The 10023-nt window shown below is 35.6% G+C and overlaps 1 long non-coding RNA gene across 1 annotated transcript; it reads left to right on the forward strand.

Moving 5' to 3' along the window:
- Positions 1-253: 253 nt before the first annotated feature.
- Positions 254-2523, forward strand: LOC126916193 (uncharacterized). The gene is made up of 2 exons (XR_007710489.1): positions 254-1858; positions 1889-2523. It is a non-coding gene; the product is annotated as an uncharacterized LOC126916193 (long non-coding RNA).
- Positions 2524-10023: the final 7500 nt, after the last annotated feature.

The raw sequence follows: 10023 nt of genomic DNA on the forward strand, positions 1-10023 counted from the left end.
AGGAAATCTCGAAATCGAATTCTTGATCGAAATGAAATAACTGTTTAAAATCACTGATCAAATCTTGTACTAAAAAATTGACGACTATTGAATGCAATAACAAAGATTTATTTGATTTCTTTACTATAACTTTACTTTTACTATAACTATACTTTTAAGTAAAAGCAATTTCAAAAGTGTCAGTCAATATCACTTCACTGTCAACGTAAAATTAATCTTCATACTTGTGCAATTCTCAACAAAATCTCATAAAAATTTCTGGAAATTACACGAAGGAAGTTAATTAAGTTAAATCCTTGCTCAAACTTAAAGCTATTCGTTTCTTGCTTTTTATTTTTACACGAACCATTTTTTATGTAAAATTTGCGCAAAAGTTTCGTTCAATTTTCGAAGGATCTTCCCGTTTCACTCAGCTTTTCAAAATTAGAAAGATTAGAGGTTTCAAAAGAATCAATCAATTTTAAACGAAAACGTAGCAACGAGGACATCCTCGAGGAGGAACTCGACCGTGCTATGTCCCAAGATTTTCTGCAAGCTTTGCTTAGCTCTTGCTCGTTCGCCGTTTTGTTTATTTACCTCTTTCGGACACTTTTCTCCGTTCTTTTCCTCGGGCGAGTAGCGTACCGTTGCAACGAACGAATTCGTGGAAGGTGGAGCACACTGTTGAGAATTATGTTCCTCGTCCGTGTCTTCGATTGAAAATCGAATTTAGGTTTATAGAGAGCGATAAGATCAAGTTCAATATGTACTTATAAATCCGAATCGAATTCAATATCTAAGGTTTCTTTCATAGGGTTCGAATACTACTCGTAAGATATAATAGTTTGTCCATCGAACTTGCGAAGCAATCATTTTGTACCAATTGCAACAAAGAAGAAAATTATGACAGAAGCTTCAATTAAATCGTTAGTCTATTTATATTACGTTAGAAGGAGAAATTTTTAGCAAGGTCGAAGACCTTGAGGATAAGTCAGTCAGTTAGTTAGTTAATTTGTTTTAAGAATTTTTAAATGTCTATATTCGTGATAAAGCTTACATTCTTAATTTATCACAATAGTGAACTGTGAGTCTCAGCTCTTCATATACATATTTGCAGTGCAAAATTTCCACCTGTCGTGTTTCCTGTGAAAACACACAGACGGGAGGTTCAGAAATTAGTTGCGCAGCGGATTCGAGTCTTGAAGGAATCTTCGCGTTTATACCAAAGTTCACCCAACACGTGGTAAGTTCCAGCACGTCCGAAACTGTGTAACAGAGATTGTAATATTCGGAGAAAACGATGGCCCCGGAGTAGCTAGTTAATGGCCAGTTGTTAGTTACAGTCTTCAGGAAGTAATCAGGCTTGCAGTTGGTTATTAATATTGGGAGCAACCGAGTTTCTGGTTAGTTGGACAGTCTTATCAGCAATTATTCTTGTAACTGTCTTTAATTAGTTGATCGATGTTCGAAATACCCAAGTTTTGCTCCCTTTACCGGGCAATTAACAACTTGTGCTACTCAGTTATCGGATAATTTGAAACTTCTTAAAAATTCACTTAAACTTTCAACTGTTTATTACATACGATATTTCCTGTGATATTACGTATGTATTTATAGACGGAGATATTTGTAAAAATTTTCAAGATTAAGTATAAGATTTAAGTGATAGAATAATAGTAATAGATAATTAATCTATAAATCTAACAACAATAATTCTCTGTTGAGAATTGTAGACCTTAATCGCCGAAATAAATATATAGGAACATTTAGATTGCACTTATAATTGATATCAAAATAGTTTCAGATTTATTTAATATGTGATTTACAAGATCTTCTGTTTGGAGCACTGGTAGAGAGCGTGGTGCTGTTTGGAGCACTGGTAGAGAGCGTGGTGCTGTTTGGAGTAGAGGTATGGGGTTAGAACATGGAGGAAAGACTGGATAGAGTACAAAGAAGATATGCGAAATGGATATTAGGCTTAGATATGACAACGCCAAATTATATATTGATAGAAGAATGCAAGATAATAGAAATAAAAGAAAAAGCATTAAAAAGAGCAGCAAAGTACGAAGAGAAAGCCCTAGAATCAAAAAAGGAATTAGTAAAGGAATGTATAAAGGAAAGAGAGAGAAACTGGGGGAATAGCCATGAAGGGAAAAAAGCAAGAAAGAGAAAGAAGGGACTAGAAGAGGTGAGAAAGGGAGGGACGCAGATAGAAGCAAGAGAGGAGCAAATTATAGAAGCAAACCAAATTATAGAAGAAAGTAGAAAGAGAGAAGCAGAAGAGAGGGGGAAAGGGTAAGGGAATCCAAATATAATATACACTACAGAAATATAGCCAAAGAAAAATTACCAAAGTACTTAGAAGGGAGGATGAAGTGGAAGGATAGAAGAATATTGGCAAGATTCAGATGTGGAAATGAGACCAAAGCAAGGGAATACTGGAAAGAAGAGGGAGAAAAAAGATGCAGACTATGTAGAAGGAAAGAAGACATGTAATAGAAGAATGTGAAATAACGGAAGGACCAAAGGACATAGGAAAAATGCTAAATGAGACTGGAGAAGGTTTAACAGAACTGAAAGCAGTAATAGGGAAGAGAAGAGAAAACGACAGGAAGGAAGCACGGCAAGGAAGCTAAAACCCAAAGTTGCAATAGTTTTTAGTCATTAGTTGTTAGGGATAGAGTAATTAAGGGAGTGCAATAGAATAGAGTGGATAAGAGGGGAGGTAGACATATAAGAAGAGAAATAGACATAAGAGATGTAAAACCGAAAGTTCGTCCAAAGCCGAAAGGCACGGATTAAACAACAATAAAATACAAGATCTTCGTCGATATACATTTGAACGCGTCTCAGCACTCTCTTTGTCTCACCATCTTCCATACCACACTACTAACGGAATAGTTGCATTCATCTGTTTTACGAGACGCTGTGCACGCACATATTTCTACACACTCATACTCATATATGTGTATCACTACTACGCGACTAATCTACTCCAGCACAAAAAATTACACATATCTTAATACTCTCTAAAAATATTTTATGGAACTCAGATATGCAAAGGATTAAATAAATTTACCGATGCATCGATATGAACGACCAGATATCTATGTTCCATTAAAAGCATGACATTCAGTTCGAAGTCGAATATAGATACTCCCGTAACCTTTATTCAACGACAGATGTGTTACTTTATTATCGACAATTCTATTCTATCGATAATTTTCAATATCGTCGTCGTCGTTAGAAATTAATTCGCGCTATGTATCAGTCAATTCCAGAGTACCTTTGTCCAATAATCGTTCGCGGATTAAATCTTTTAACACGATTCTGCGTCGTCTAGAACCGACTCTTCTCTTGATTAGCGTGCTTTTATTCGTTAGAATATAGAATATTCATTAGAATAAATATAGAATACTTAATTGCCTTGATTCAAACACGAAAAAAAGCAAGCAACCCAGCTGGTGTTCGATAATTAGCATGTTCAGTATCGTGCAAAAATTAAGCCACTGACAGAATTCGACAATAAATAAAAGTGGAACAGCTTAATTGAAGTATTTAATTATGATGTAATAGCGATAAAGACAAGTTTTCTACGCTTTGATTGATTAGTGTATCTAGTTTTGTTTTTACATGATTCTGATTTAACAGGACTTAAAAAAAGAATCCGATTCTACTTCCACGCGTTTTAACGACACGAATATTTTTTTATGCGAGTTAATTGTTAAAATGGTGACTTTCTAAAAACATTCATTTGAATTTAACCTTCTGCGCTCGAAACTTTTTTGGGTAACTTTTTTCGATTTCCATTATAATTTTGATTTCTGGAATTTAATTGCTGACTATTTGTTTCAAGTAAAAATGATCTAGTGAGGTCTCTGGTGCGCATAATGCGCATATAATCGTCTTTACAAGTTTGTAAAGTGCAAGATGAGTCCAAATGAAAAAAATCAACTAGGTATTGGTTTAATTAAAAACTTTGATATGATTTGTTCGAAAATAACTTATTATTTGTATTAAATCTCCAGTATAAATGAAAAGAAAGCATTAGGTTTCCACGCTCTATGTTTCCATCACACTGTATACCTTTTACACGAATTTCTTTTTCCGGAAACCTATCTGCCTTGAAAAACAGAACCAAGTAAATTGTATTTATAACTGTATTTGTTTGATAAAATGTGACGTATATATTCTAAAATAATCTCTCCGTAGAGATTTAAAGTTTTAATAAATAGAAAAGAGCTCAGTTATTCTTTCGAAGCAAAATACTTCTCTTCCTTTTTTAGCGCCAAAATACTAAATATGCTTTTCTTTAAGATTGAGGCGATACGTGGGAAATATCTGCTGTACATTTTCTACGGAACTCTGCCACGTTTTATATTTAGACGAATTACGCCGCTCGCGTTTTGTTCGTTCAAGAAACACTTAATTTCTCTCAACTGTGGAAAACGCTCTACATGAATTATACAAAAGTGGAGCTCACACTCGAAAATAAAAAGACTTGCTCGCATGCAACCAGACGATTCACGTAAAAATTAAAGTCGTATATTCACAAAAATTCACATAGTTACAAGCTATACGTATTAAAAGTTTTACAATTATTTCAGGTTTTAGAATTTTTTAACCTTCTCTATTATAGCGTGACCATAAACCATCCTTTTAGACTCCTGCAATTATATCATATATAATGTATTTCTATTATTATTATTATTATTATTATTATTATTGTTATCATTTTGAGAAACTCGTCTAAGATATTTGCCGGAGGCTTTTCCATTTAATTAAAATTACAACCATTCTGCTAGCACGTATCTTCAAAAAGCAAGTAGGTGAAAATGATATAATTAAATATCCGCTTTCATTACTAGGATATTATTATCGCGTTTCAAAATACAGACATTACATATTTACGTATTACAGTACGCTATTCCGACTTTTATTATATTCGTGAAAAGAAATATGAAAAGATTATTACATTATCATTAACTCATTTTTATCACACCTCCTAAAAGAGATACCTACACGAACGTTGTAATAAGAATTAAAAGTCCTCTATATAAGTAGCATAAAAAATCAATAGCTATATATATCTACATAATCAAATTCTTATCGCAGCAAAACCAAATAAAATTAACATTTTATTAAAAACATCTACACGGTACATATTTTTATCGATTCCAAGGACTTCAAACAAGGACTCCAAAAATTGTCATAAAATCCCAATTTTACTCTATCAGGTTTCAGGAACATACCGCGCAATATAACGAATTTTACGCGATGTTCTGGCAACCGTGAACCATCCTCGAACGAGGTAGAAAAGGAAACACTCGATGCTAGCGAGCGTTGCCGCTCGGAATTATTTCATTTCGGGCGAAACAAACGCGAAGTGGGTTCGCGAGGCCGAAATTGTGGCCAACAATGTCGCACTCAGCCTGATCCCGTTCCGAATTCAGAACCAGATAAAATAATGCTCGGCAGAGTGCTGGAACACGGGGTGGAAGAGTCAGGCTGCAGTGAAAAAGGAAAGGGCGCGGCCGGTTTTCCGGTCTCGCCTAATTTTTTCCCTCCGTTCTGCTGTGGTCTCGACGAATTTTTCATCCTGTCAACTCTCGCTTCGATTCGCGCGAAATCCGCCTCGAAAGAATCCTTTGTTCATAGGATGGACCCGGGAAGAGTGTTCATTAACGTTGTTCGCTCTGGCGCGTTTCAACCCTTTGAACAGTGGAAAATGGGTTGTGGACCGGAAATACTTTTCGAACTTTCGAAGCTATTGCTTTTTCCTTGGATACTGGATGAAAAGAATGTTTTTTTGCTGGAGGAGTGGAATTTGTGATATGTACATTGTGGATATTTATGCGTTTATGGGAAAGAGCTAAGTAAGAGATTACGGAGAACGTTGTAAAAATTATTTGAAAATGTGCGAGAATGTGAAAATACGCCTGTCTGAATCCACTGATTTTATCAGACTTATTTAACGAAATGTGAACGAATTTATGACTCAATCCCTTGGCGATAATAAGCTAATTCTGAAAAAGATATGGCATCGGAAGGGTAAGGGATTTAATTTTCATAAGTGAAATCAATAGTTCGTCAAATCCACCTATTTCCTCAACTTTTAATCGCATCTTCAAACATTTTCGAACAAAACCGTGATTCAGCAACACCGTGAGAACTAACAACTGGCTAACCCCAGAATTCTCCTACGAATTTCCCTTGCGCCAAGTTCTCGCGATTTTTTAAAACTTCACCTCGTTTCGAAAGTTCCGGGAAACGAAAGTAAGCTTCCACTAGGATTTCCGAAATGATTTCACTCAGAGAAAAACAATTTAGTTAACGAGACCAACCGAAAAGGAGACCAAGAAAAGGTGAACACAAGAACTTGTCGTTGGAGAAACTCACGTATATAATTATAATTAGGTATACTGATTTTTTCCAATACTTCCAAGAGAAGAAATAATAGAAAATTTCCATGAAAATAATATTCTTGCAATCATGATAATAAAATTATGTTAAATGTGACAGTATCTATTTTGAGTAAGGAATACGTGCTAAGTTTCAAGGCATTTTCAATCAGAAATTCATTTTTCAGATCGAAGGATTGGAAACCGTGAAGACATTTCAGATAACATAACGTTAACAACATTGTAATTTTAAAGTATTCGAGACTGAAGACTAATTAGAATTATAATGGCGATTCACAAAAGCTTTTACATTTTAAGCATCCCTGCTTGATTATACATTTTTTGTAACGTTTCTTTCGCGCATGTTTTTTTACTTTAACATTAAATCAGCGTTAAGTTTAGTTTCCACGGCCTTTTTCCTATCGGCTCCCTACTTTTTGAATATCCTACGTAACAATACACGATATTAAATTCATCGTTTGATGAATTTTCACGAAATATCCACTCCGGACAGAGATAGTTTGAGAAAATCGAAGTTTCGAACTGGTGGAGTGGAGCGCGTTGTCGAGACAGTGCTGATTCCACGATTTCGCGTTATTTTTCCGGACCGGGTGACAAGGGGAGAACTCGAATGGAATCGTTGCCAGACTGTTTGCTTCGTTTGCCGCATTCTCCAACCCCTACTCTTTGTTTTATCAGCTGCACCGGTCCTTCTTAGCTGACTGAGCCAGCGGCTGAAACTGACAGCCGTGCGAGAAACACGTCGTTGTTTTCTACGTTAGCCAGTACATAAGTACCACGTACGTACATTATTGTACATTTCACCGTGATAACGACAGAACTATGCGCGGCTATGTATCATCTCGGGGCGATGCCAGAAAAATGTCTGCACACCGATTATACCGTTCTAATTTGTCCAAATTATTTCTCGTTTATCATCGTCGCAATTTGTTCTTCTCTTTCATGTAAACTTTTACACGATAGTGCATATTGATTTAATTAACTCTAACAGACGTAATGTAATTAAAATTCCAAATTAATAAATAATTCAGGACACTCAAAGCTGTTAATTTATTTACTTTAATAAAGCTAACGTTGTTTGAGGAGGATTTTTTACTGTGTAGACATATACGAGACAAACATATCCTCTTTTCTCTTGTGTTTGCATTTGGTATTAATACAAAATATACGATTCATACTTTCAAGACTCCAGATCGTAACGATTTAGTTGATACCTGTTAAATAAAAAATGAAAGAAAAGATCGTTTATCGAGATAGTAATAAAGGATATTACAGTAAAGTATTGAAACGTTATTACTAATGCAAGAAACAAGTTGATTCAAAATCAAATTGATCGATTGATTTAAAAATCATGTGATTTAAAAATGCATCACATGAACATATGAAAGGGAAAATTTTAACACTTTATTTGAAATTATTAATGCCACTCAGCCATCAGCGTCTTTTTCTGACCTTATTCTAATTAATAATTAATGGAAAAATTAATTAATAATTACCGCCGATGTGGAATTATATAGAGTAAGTACATCTTTCCCTAAGCTACAGTTGACCGTAGTTCTATCATGTATATTCGTACATATATGTATACAAGTGCAAATATGTGCATACTGTGTATGCGCATCTAGAGCCCGGAACTCGAGTGTAACTCTGCGAAGCTTGTGTTTGCTAGTTTTTCCTTACTTTGGGAAGATAACAAGCCAATCAGCATTTCAGCCCAATTCCAGATATATGCGGGCATTCGTTGTACATTTTAAACAAAATTAAAATAGCAATAAATAAAATGGCAAAATAAAATGGAATAAATTACTACTATTATCCCAATCTTGTAAATTTAGAGTAAATAATTAAATTCGTCGGAAAACAAGTTAATAACTGAAAGGGAATAAACTAAATAATCGATAACCAACTACCAACATCCTTTCACAACGCTCAACAAATGATCTTTTTTGCATTATGAAACGAAGGTTCGCTATATCATCTTCGCAAATATTAACCAGCAGGTCTATTATCAGCCGCAGTTTCCGACGAAGACAAAACCACTAGAAAGCTACCAGGACGATATTATTTTCATCTTGTGTCCATTAATTAAAATATCCATTAACCCCAGCGAGATATTCTCGTTACTTCTCATTACTTCGTGCTTCGTATCTTGAAAAATTTCGTCGCTGCCGCCGAATTACCACGCTACGGCTGCGTTACACGAATGATAACGTAATTCCTAGACAAGTCGGAAGCATGATTGAAATATTCATTCTATGGACGCGAGGAAAAAAGTAAGAAGGGAAACGAAAATATGAATGAGAGACAATAATCGTTAATTAAAAGCGGTTGAAGAGACGCTTCAAACGAATCAGACGTCTACTTAGCCGGATTCACAAACTGAAAAAGGACAAAGATGTGGTAATTACGCAACGCAGGTGCGACGCAGGATTTCATTTTTAACGTGGAACGATGGGAATGGTGAAATTGTGCGCAGATTGCTGTCTGCTGGGAACGGTTGTAATTACAAAAGACACGAGACAATGACAGTAGTTTAGGTTCAAATTTATATTCCGGACAAATCCTTTCCGTACAGATACTTTTATCGCTTACAGGTATTCATTAAATGAATATTCAATTATTTGATTAGAAAATATAATCTATATTATTTATTATAGATGTAGAAACCCTTTCTTCAGAAAGCTTCTTAATTTATAAACGCTTTTATCATCAAAAGCAACCAAGAAATTCTCTTTTCAAACAGCAGCAAAATCAGGCAAATAACGAACCCAATACAAATCAAGGTAATTAGTCACCAACGACGAAATTTCCACTTAAAAATATGAAATTCATTCGTCCAAACACCAACACCATGTTGTAAACCATTCTAACCCATCCATTGAAACCGACGATCGCCCATCAGACACCGCACGAATAAACCAACTAACGATCAATCTCGAGCGTTCGTCGGTTCTCCACGTGCATAAAAGCGGAACTTTAAGCTCATGGCACGAAATAATAAATCCGTACGCTCGAAGGGTACTTCATGAATTCGTTAGTACTCGAGCTCAGTCCTTTTAAAGCGTACTCCACCGTGAGGCTGGTATACGCCGTTTAAAATGGAAGGAACAAGGCCGTGCGAGACAGTGCAGGCAGAGATGCAGGAGGACAATTTGCGGCTGTAGCTAATTACAAGGCTCGTTACGGAAGCGTAGAATAATTTCGGATTTTCGTTATGCACGTCGTGTTATCTCTACCATTTGCTCTTTCTTTTCCATCTTCTCTTTTTGCCTTTTGGTAATTATTCAAAACCGTATAGAACAGAATACGCTTCACTGATTTCGACGATCTTGAAGTAAATCGTAAAACTCAACATTCTGAGTACGTTGATGGTGTATTTGAAGATTATCGGAATCCATGAGGTGTTTCCTATTCTGAATAGCTAGCCGCTCTTTTTATTCTGTTTATCCATTGACCAATTCGCGAAACGATACGATTATCATCGAGGGATCGTTCGGTATCGTTCGAAGCGAGTTTGACAGAACGAAAATTCGCGTAATTGTGTCTCGACCCATTCCCACGAATTTAATCGCCGTGGACGGAGAAAGGGTCACGAATGTAATTTCGAATAATTATCCTT

Source organism: Bombus affinis, chromosome 5 (genome assembly GCF_024516045.1).
Source record: "Bombus affinis isolate iyBomAffi1 chromosome 5, iyBomAffi1.2, whole genome shotgun sequence".
Taxonomy (NCBI): domain Eukaryota; kingdom Metazoa; phylum Arthropoda; class Insecta; order Hymenoptera; family Apidae; genus Bombus; species Bombus affinis.